The 10,743-nt window shown below is 46.3% G+C and overlaps 1 long non-coding RNA gene across 2 annotated transcripts; it reads right to left on the bottom strand.

Moving 5' to 3' along the window:
- Positions 1–5,494: 5,494 nt before the first annotated feature.
- LOC132646283 (uncharacterized) lies at positions 5,495–10,123 on the bottom strand. Of its 2 annotated transcripts, none has more exons than XR_009584405.1 (2): positions 8,512–10,123; positions 5,495–5,972 (listed from the first exon to the last, which is right to left on the bottom strand). It is a non-coding gene; the product is annotated as an uncharacterized LOC132646283 (long non-coding RNA). The 2 variants fall into 2 exon arrangements; XR_009584404.1 differs by having other exon boundaries at positions 5,495–5,698.
- Between the last annotated feature and the right edge of the window lie 620 nt (positions 10,124–10,743).

Below are 10,743 nucleotides of genomic sequence, written 5' to 3'. Positions count from 1 at the left end.
GAAAGCAGCAGCAGCAGCTCTTTAGTCCATTGTCCATTGCCAGAACAAAACGCCCCAGGGTTGGCGCTTGATAAAGAAATGAGACCCGTGCAGTTCACAGTTCTGGAGGCTGACACCCCAAACAGCAAAGCACCAGCTCTGACACGTGGCTTCCAGAGAGATCACAAGGCAAAGAACCAGAGTGTGGGAAGGGACCGGTGTTACTCTTTCATAACCACTCACTCTGGAAAGAACTGGTGTCCAGGAGACCTCCATTAATCCCTTTAAGAAAGTTTGTTTTGGCTTGTAGCTCTCATCCACGGTGGAGGGGCTGTATCTGGTGACAGCTTTCTGGATGGCAGGGGAAGTGGTACCAGGCGTCCCAAGGTGAGATTCAGGGCATATTGAGGGGGACCTGAGCAACCTGGAACTTTTTTTCTCTCGGTGTTGAGGATCAAACCCAGGACCTCGCACTTGCTAAGCAACTGCTCTGCCACTGAGTTGTAACTCCAACACCTAACTGCTTTAAAAAAAAAAAAATTGTGTTTATTGTGTGTGTGCTTTTGCAGAGGTCAGAGGATAACTCACAGGGGTCAGTCTTCTCCCTCCACCATGTGGGACCTGGAAATGGAGCTTGGTGACGTGGCAAGCCCCCTTACCCTATCTGGTGAGCCAGCTCACTGACCAACCCCCGCCCCAACCTCTTGGATAGCACAGCTACTCCGAAGGCAACATATTAACCTAGTAATCTCAGGAGTGGATTTGTCTGTTCTTGAGAGCAGAGCCAGAATTACCTCTTAAATACCTGGCCACCCCTCTTCTCAGGGCACTCACATATGCTGCTGTGAGTTCCGGGGGTGGGGGGTGGGGGTGGGGCTAACTATACCCAGCCTGTAGCACCTTCCTTCCTCAGACTCTCAAAATGTGGGGCTTTGGATTTCTGCTCCCACGACTGGTCACTTCTATCCTTACTGCCAAAACTGGTTGTGCTAAACATGAAGTTTAGGAGCCTTAAAAAGCAGAGGTCACATTAAACAACTCTACGCTTGAATTTTTAAAGATTGTGCAGGTTCCTCATGTCACTAAAAGACTGCAGTTTATCTCTAAATGTGAACACACCATAGGATATAGAGCTAATATAAAGGCACCCACTGAATGGCAGGTCTTTGGGAATATGGAAGCTCTGGATTTGGGGACTTGCAGTCTCCTCGTGTATAATTTGGGGATAAGGACAGCCGCTACTTCACTGGACTGTTTAGAAGATTAAATAGCGGGAGCTGGAGAGACCACTCAGTGGTTAAGAATATGTCAGACTCTTGCAAGAAGACCCCAGCTCAGTTCCCAGCACCCACACACCATGTGACTCACAGCTGCCTGTCTTCAGTTCCAGGTGGATCAGTCATGTGCCCTCTTTTGGCCTCTGCAGACACCGGTACACACATGGAACACACAGAGACAAATATGAGGAAATAAACCCAAAGTATAAACTGCTTGGGATTTTATCTAGCACCTACAAAGTACTAAAGATTGTTTAAAAGTATCAAAACCAACTTAATGCGGCACTTCCCCAACACGGACCAGTGCCCTCAGGATTTTCCCTCTCTTTCCCAACCACTCCCTAGATGGTTTTCAAAGGAACTGAGCTTGGGTGTTTTAGCCTCAGGTCGCTAGCGCCACCCAGGGCAGTTAATAGATACCTGGAGAGTTCATGCCTATAAATGCTGCAGAAGCCATCAGCATGAGGTATCTGCACAACCGGAAAGCAATGGGGAGTGTAATAGCACTGCTTGTCAACCTGACAGGCTGTGGAATCACTTTAGACACCAGCGAGGGAGGTTCTTTAGGTTAGATTAACCTCCCTCTGGGCAAACCAGTGAGGGAGTGTTCTGATGAGGTTCATTGATGCCAGGAGACTTGCCCCAAAAAAGAGCATCACTGTTTCCTGGACTTCTTGAAAAGGAGGAAGGCAGCTGAGCAGAAACAGCCATCGTTCTCTGCTTCCTGACTGAGGATGCAAATGCAAGAAAGCGTTTCCATCGCTCCCAGGTCAAGGCTATGGTAGTTCATCATGGTGGGGAGGTCACGGCCGAAGGAGCCCAAGGTAGCTGCTCAGACACCCATGACATCCACACTGCAAGGCAGAAAGCTTGAACTCATATGCTCAGCTTGCTTTCTCATTTTAGTCAGTGCAGGACCCCAAGCCTAGGGGATGAGTCTGACTGTTTTCAGTCTGCCCACATCAATGCCTCAAAGGCAAGCTCAGCAGCCTATCACACAGGTGTTTCCAGAATCTGCCAAGTTGACAGCACCATCCATCTCACATTGCGTTCATCAGGGGATTTTACCACAGCAACAGGAAAAGCAACTAATAGAGGGCTGAGCCAGCAGCATGGCTGGAGTGGGGCTGCTCCCACGGTGTGTGATGGCATCAGGACCACAGGTCACAGAGAAGCTGCTGTGCACCCACAAGTGGTCAGCTTTACTGCTGTGTGCTGAGGTGTTTCCTCTGGTCTCAATACTCTGCAGGCGCAGCACACAGCCTTCTTGCTGGTCACCTAACGCCTTGCGTATACACATCTTTGTCTGGTTTTGTCTTGGGCTACAGTTCACAACCCCATGAAAGTCCTATCAAAGATCCTCCAAACTCCTGTGACAAAAACCCATCAAACAACTTCGAAGGACAGAGATTTACGTTTGGCTTCTGGTTTCTGAGGCTCCAGCCGGTGGTTGGGTGGCTCTGTTGTTTCCGGAGGAGGCAGAGCATTCTGGTGTGTGAAGCAAAGCTTCCTACTCTGTGCATTGAGAAGCACACAGAGAGGAAGGGGCTAGGGACAATCCTCACATCTGTGCTGTGCCTCAAGGGACCTCCTTGCTCCAGCCATCAAGTTCCTATAACTTAATACCTTCAAGTTGTAAAGTCATTGACAGGCCAAGCAATTGATTAGGTCAGAGGTCTTACCATCCTTTCAATGATTAGACCCAGCTGGGGACCAGTCCTTCAACACAGTTGTCTTTAAAGATGCTTGTATAGAATGTCACTAAAGTTATACTCCCACATTAGGACATTTCAAAAGTGTTAACAAGCTGCCTCAGGGTTCAGAATGTGAAGCTATGTCACACCTGTATCCACAGCCACGCACGCGCAGCTGGCATATAGGGTTTGACTTTGAGGCTCATGATGAAAGGGGGGAGGGTGGTAAAAGCAGGAGGAACTTTACCAAGGGACTGTTTGATTAGGACTACGGAGGCAGCAACTGACAAAGGCTGATTGTGATGAAGATAAAAGAAGGTAGCCCGAGAGGCAGCTCAGAAGGTGCGGGTGCTCCAGGCCAAGCCTGCTGGCCCCAATTCAATGCCCTTGAAACCGCAAGGAGGAAGGAAAGGACTGAACTGACTTCTTTAGGTTGCTCTTTGACCCCCACATGCATATGGAGGTCACATGCCCATACACATACATATACTCACACACACAAAATGTGTAAAATGAAAGAAAAAAAGAATGCAGCCAGTTATTGATAGCCTTCGCTCATCTAAGTCTGTTTCTCTCTCCCACCAAATGCTGGTGTAATTCCAGCGTTTGGGAAGCTGAGGCAAAAGGATCAGGAACGAGTTCAAGGCCAGCCTGGTCCACATGATACTCTGGTGCCCGTCCTCCCGCTGCTGGAATTACAGTTGAGAACTGCTATGCCCAGCATAAACAAATGATATTAATTAAAAAAAAAAACAAAACTTCAGATACAGTGTTGGGCATTGTATCTGTAGGGTATGACTTTTCTACTCAGTATGCACAGGACCCTGGGGCAAATCCCTAATGAAGCCCAGTACGGTAGCACACACCTTTAGTCCCAGCACTCAAGAGAGGCAGAGACAGGTGGATCTCTGGTCTCAGCCTGGTCTACACAGTGAGTTCCAGGACTACGTAGAGAAATCCTGTCTCAAATAAACAATAACAAAAAAACACCAAAGCATAAATGAACGAATGATTTGAGGATTTGCTCTCATAGTATGAGTGGCTTATTTTTACTGTTGCCATATTTGTTAGTTCAAAAAGTATCTGTTTCATAAGACATGACAATGTTTTCATAACGGCTTAAATGTTTGCAAACAAAAAAAGAATATTTGCAAACAAATATCGTTGATACATTTAAAAGAGCATATTTCCCAAATAAACTATTTGAAGTATCAAAATTTCTAAACAAAAATTAATGAGACAAAGAAGAAAATGACAGATGGATCTGCAAGGCCCAGAATGAAAGTTTGCTTACCTGAGCCCTGAGCTATGCAGAGACCCCTATGTGAAGCCCCTTTCAACAGCCTGTCTAGGAGGGAAAAACTTCCACCAAGACTTGGATAAGAAGGTGCTTACATTACATTCAGGTCGTAGGACAGGACAGGAAATGACAGCATGCCTCTAGAAACCCCAAACTCCACCCTCAAAGACAGAGAGTTCCAATCTCTGAAGGTCTGAGAATGGCTAATGATCCTTTAAAAGAACTGGGGATAGGGACTGGAAAGATGGCCCAGAGGTTAAGAGCACTGGCTGCTCTTCCAGAGGTCCTGAGTTCAATTCCCAGCAACTGTATGGTGTCCCATGGCATCTATAACGGGGTCTGATGCCCTCTTCTGCCATGCAGATGTACAGGAAGACAGAACACTCATATACATAAATAAATCTTTTTAAAAAACTGGGGATAAAGGGGGGAAGATGTGGTTGGTTTGTCAGGAACAAATGGGTCTATGTGGGGGTGCTGTCACTCAACTGTTCGATCCTGTTTTCAGCTTAAAAATGTTTATTTATAACATGATATTCAAAATGGAACTCAAGGCTGGCACTCTATACATGTGGTCATCTGGGTTCTAGTGCTCAGTAGTCATTACCCTTTCTGGTTTCACTGTGCTGATGGTTGGCAGTCAGACCACAGCCTCCTTTGTACTTCCCTCTCCTTTGAAATATTCCATGCGTGCACAGAGAGGCCTCTCTTTTTGAGACTGTGCATTTCCGTGTTTGTGGTGACCACTAAGATCCACTCCAGTGTGTTTAAAATGGTCTTCTAATTGGCCCTGGAGTTCTATTACAGCTGCTTCACTCCGCGGATATAACTTCAGTGGGTGATGGAAGATGCCGGAGAAACAAACCATGGAAAAATGGATTTTCCTCAAAGTGAAGCTACTTTTAAAACCTGAAAGTCTTAACCCAAAGAAGAGTTGAATAACATGATAGCAGAGACTACAAACTCACTCCAAAGAGGGTTTCACTGAAGGGAAAATATTTTTTCTGTTCTTCTTAGTTTGAGCATTTAATACCGTGTGCTCTGATCATATTAGCCTCCCTTCCCCACCTCTTCCAGATCCACCCTTCACGCCGTCCCTTTACAGCCAGCCAGCAGCTGTCAGCCACCAGTTGTTCCTCTGCTAGAACTAGGACCTCTCCCTACTTCTAGCAGAGGTTGTTCCTCTGCCCACCTCCCCTCTCCATGTCGGGATTTGGTCTCGCTTGGGCTTGCACAGGTCTTTATGTATGCAGCGGCCCTGCTGTGTGCTCACAGCCCCCTGTCCTCTTCTGCAATGATTCTGAGTCTTTGATGGAGGGGCATGACATGTGTGTTCCATTCCGGGCAGAACATTCCGAAGTCTCTTATTCTACATTGGCCAGTTGAGGGTTTCTGTGTTCATCATCATCACGGAGGAGGGTCTTGAGATGCCCTCACCTGAAGTGGAGCTACAGAAGGTAAGAAAGCATTTGAAAGTTAAGTCTGATCAGGGGGCTGGGAATGGTCGTTAAGAACATACGCTGCGCTCAGCGTTAGCACCATCTTCTTTGAAACTCCTGCACCGTGAGAACCAAGTGGCGGAAGAAGCGAATGCGCAGGCTGAAGCGCAAGAGAAGAAAGACGAGGCAGAGGTCCAAGTCAATAGACTTGGCACCACGAAGGCTGCAGAAGTGAAGGATGCTGAAGGCCAGGGCTCTGGTGCAAGTTGTTGGACTGTCTGAGCTGAAGAATAAAAAAAAAAAAAAAAAAAAAAAAGAACATATACTGCTCTTGCAGAGGACCTCAGTTTGTCCAAGCACCTACAACTCCAGCTCTGGAGAGCTAATGTCCTCTTTCGGACTTGTGAGGCATCATGCTCACATGCACATACTGACCCCACCCAACACACAGAAGTGCATACCCTCTCTGAAAAAAAATGTCTACAGTAGAACACTCTCCATTTTAATTTTATTTGTACATTTTGGCTTGGGATATAGGTTTCAAGAGACATCATACCAGTGTCATTTAAAAGAAACACTATTTGTAAGGAGAAAAGAAAGAAAAAAATAACATTTCAAGTAAAAAATAAGCATGTTATTGTTTAAAAAAAAAAAACATCTGGGGGTGAGGGTGGCTCACTCCTTTAATCCCAGCACTTGGAAGAGGCAGGTGGATCTCTGAATTCAAGGCCAGCGTGGGCTACAGATCTAGTTCTAGGACAGACAAGGCTACACAGAGAAACCCTGCCTTGAAAAACAAAACAAACTCAGTTGTCCAGCACTGAGCCCTTCTCCTAATGGCTGGGTGTGGCTGCTGCCTGGTGCTGAAGGCCGGTACTTGCAGCACAACTGTGCAGCAGCTCCATAGGGGAGCCCGGACAGCACATATCTGAGCCTACTGTGCCAACTTGAAAACTTCCAGGGCAGGCTGTAACTTTCCACCATGTCCATTAGTTCACATTAAATGTTTATTTTGTTGTTTTTCTTTCTTCCTTTTTTTTTTTGGGGGGGGGAAGGATCTCTCTATGTAAAGCAGGCAGGCCTCAAACTCCCAGAGATCCACCTGTTTCTGCTTCAGACAGACAGACACACACACACACACACACACACACAACTGTTAAGTAGAGCTTGATGTGGTTGTATACACTTGTAATCCCAGTATTTAGGAGACTGAGGCAGGGGGATTATAAGGTCCAGGCTATACAGAGCTATGTAGCAAGACCCCATCTCAACAACCCCAAAATTTGTTACTTTAATCATAATTTTTTAAAAGACAGATTTCTCTGTTTAACATCCCTGAATGTCCTGAAACTCACTTTATAGACCTCGAACTCATAGAGATCTTCCTGCCTCTGCCTCTGCCTTTGGGATTAAAGGCATGCACCTCCACTGTCCGACATAATCATAAAATTAATGTGGCTAAAAAAAATGATATGTAAAATTTACAATACTCAGATTTAACAAACAGCATTAAGAAGCCAGTTATTTACACTTACCAAACCTTGGCTGGCCTAGACTGAAGCTTAGTGCTTGAGCTCATGTTTCAGAAGGAGGAAACCTTAGATTCCATCCCCAGTTTCACACATGCTTACCACACATACACACATAGACAACACACATGCACATACTACACATACACAGATAAACAGATGCACACATATACGCATATACACTCAAATAACACACATACACACATACATGCACATACCACACACACAAACCCACATATACCCATATACATACACAAATATACATACACTACCACACACATATACACAGCACATATACACAAACATGCACCACCCACCCATATACATACATGCATGCATACATGCATACATACATACATACAATACACACCCACAGGTGCACAAAAGCATGGATTAGTGAGCTGATAGAACAACTCAACCTTCCCTTTAGTCATTTGGCTTTAGTATTCGGCTCCGGCACAATCACCACCACACTTGGCTAGCACAATGGTTTTCAACTTGAATACTGAGGAATTCTGGAGGTCCAAGAAGGTACCAGGGGTTTTATGAAGTCAGATATATTTTCCTACAGTATAGACAGATAAGCTGCTTTTTTTCACTGGGTCAGTATCTGAGATGAGGGTGTGAAAGAAGTGGCTGGTGAAAGTCCTGGCTCCTTGGCAGGACCCTGGGCAGACTGAACTGCAGTGCTCACCATTATATACTTCATGACCACGCCGGGAGAACATACCAGCCCGTTTTTACTGAGATTCTGCTGTACAGCAGCAACAATTACTGAGGTGGGGGAAGTCTTAGCTTTTCCTTTCCTCTCTGGGCCTCTGTGTCACCTTTAGAAAGAGATAATGCAGAGGCTGCCAGTGGCAGAGAGAAAAGTCTGATGACCTAAGAAAATTCTGGTGATAGAATCTGTAAGTCCCAATAATGCTTTTTAAAAAAGATGCTGCTGATCTGGTGGGCATGCCTGTAACCCCAGAACTTGGGAGACTAAAGCAAAACAAGTTTGAGGGCAGCATACACTAAGAGTGAGACATTGTCTCAGAGAAACAAACTGAAAGTAAATCAAGAACAAACATACTCACAAACACAGAGGCTTTTGAACAATCCTATTTCTTTTCTGTTGCTTTGTGCTCCCTAACCCCGTGTGTGTGTGTGTGTGTGTGTGTGTGTGCGTGCGTGTGTGTGTGTGTGCATGTGCGTGCGCGTGCACGCGTGTTGAGGCAAGGTCTCACTATATAGCCTTGGCTCTGTCCTGGAACTTGCTATGTAGACTTAAACTTACAGAGGTCCCCCTACCTCTCTACTTCCTGAGTGCTGGTATCAAAGGTGTCTGTCACCAAGCCAATCTTCTTTCTTCTTTTCTTCTTCCTCTTCCTCTTCTTTTGGTTTTTTGAGACAGGGTTTCTACATATAGCCCTGGCTCCTGGCTCCTGGCTGTGCTGGACTCTTTTTGTAGACCACCATGCCCAACTATAATCTTATTTTCTCTGCATGTATAATCTGCATTTCTCCTAGTGCAGAGCCAGTGGCTAATGAGGATTTATTTATAGTTGTGTAACTGCCAACAGGAGAAACAGTTCCCCTTTTCTTCCCACTGCTGATTCAGTGTCTTAACCCAACTCAAGAGGAAGTACGTGCTCTATCTTCACCTCAGGTTGCAAAGTAGTCTCTTCTGCTTCTTGGGGACTGGGTCCCATCCCTGCCAGAAGTCAGCCACACAATATCCTGTGGACATCCTACTTCTCCATAAGGACAGGGTGTGACCAGCCTCCCATGTAGCAAAACCTACTGGCAACGAGCACGGGCGGCGGGGAAATGGAGAGGGTTACCTTATGCTGAAGTAAGTGGGGCGAGGTGGAGTGTAGTTCTGTGGCAGAATAGTTAGCCTAGGTTGAGGCAACTTGAACCCTGCTGTGAGGTAGTCCTTCAGACATGGGGGGAGGGGCACTGGAGAGGATGGTGGCTCCAGGTTTCTCTGACAAGAGCAGGTCATGGCAGGACCCGGAGGCCGTGGTACACAGACAAGCTCCAGAGGTCCAACTTATTGATTCGTGAGAGAACATTCAACCGTTGAAAAGGTAAACCAGAAGTGTTTGAAAACCCAGTTATCTATTCATTAGATAAAACCCAAAAAGCAAAACACCTTGGCAAACTACAAGCGGGGAGCTCTCTTAACTGGCTTTTGTCACAATCCATAGACTATGGAGTCAGGCTACTAGGGGTGCTAACATGTTCATGGAGCACAACCAATGTAGCATTCTTTCTCCTCTCTCTGTGGATAGGTGTGTAAGTGTCTATGCTCACTCTGTGTGACTGTGTAGGTAGATTCAGAACTTGAGAGGCTGCCTGGGGTCGGGGCGGAGCAGTACAATTTCTCTACCCTTCCCAGCGCTGGAGCGTGCACCTGCAACACTGTATATTCTAGTGAGGGCTCTACCTCTGATCTACCCTCCAGCTCAGATTTGCTTTCAATTTAAGATTGCATTTCAAAAGACTTCCCCCCAGTAATCCGGATGATGCTGTTGCTTAAAACAAAACAAAAACCCTACAAATCCCCTTTGATCCAGGGGGGGGAAGTCGAAGCCGAGACCCTACGGTATCTGGCCTGTTTTCCCTGTCTCCATCACTTTCCTTCTGGTCCGCTTGGCTCCACCTCTGAGCTGTAAGTGGGTTCCTCTCTGGAGACCTTTGCGTGAACCATTCCTTTGAACCAAGGTGTCCTCTGTTTGGGGCGAGCACAATGTCACTTCTTCCAAGGCTCACCTTCCTGGAAGATGTCAACTTGTCAGCAAAGCTAGTCCTGGTCACCTGTTCTAAAATCAAACTCCCACTTTTATGCTTCCCATCCCCCATCCCAGATTTAGCTTTATCCTTAGTACATAAACTGGCTCACATCCATTTATTTCATTCTGCCCTTCTTGGCATTTGGGTTAAGATCAAGTGGACCCTCTACTGTAACCCTTCTCTTGTTTCCGGCTTGCTACCTTCAATACAGAATAAGCTCCCTGCAGAGACAGGCTTAGAAGCTTTGTTCTAGCCTAGATAATGCTGAGTCAGGTCTGCTGGCAATTTCAGCACTTGGGAGGCAGATGCGGGACAACCAGGACTTTGAGGTGCTGTGAAGAGAACATGACCAAGACAACTCCATTGGGGATGGCTTACAGTTTCAGTGGTTTAGTCCATTATCATGGCAGAAAGCATGGCAGCATGCAGGCAGACATGGTGCTGGAGGAGCATCTTGATCCGAAGGCAGCAGGAGGAGGCTGGATCATTTCACACTGGGTATAGCTGGAGATTTTAAGACCTCAGAGTCCCGCCTCCACAGTGACACACTTCCTCTCACAAGGCCACACCTCCTAATAGTGTCACACCTTATGGTCAAGCATTCAAACACAAGAATCTAGGGGTGGGGGGTCATTCCTATTCAAACCACCACAGGTTTGGGCTACATAGTGACTTTGTCACTTTTCACCAAAAAAACAAGACTAAGAGTAAAATCCTAGTGCTTGTCAGGTGAGTGAACACTGT

Source organism: Meriones unguiculatus, chromosome 11, assembly GCF_030254825.1.
Source record: "Meriones unguiculatus strain TT.TT164.6M chromosome 11, Bangor_MerUng_6.1, whole genome shotgun sequence".
NCBI classification, from domain to species: Eukaryota; Metazoa; Chordata; class Mammalia; order Rodentia; family Muridae; genus Meriones; species Meriones unguiculatus.
The sequence above is the reverse complement of the archived record's forward strand: the minus strand, read 5'-3'. Positions and strand labels throughout refer to the sequence as shown.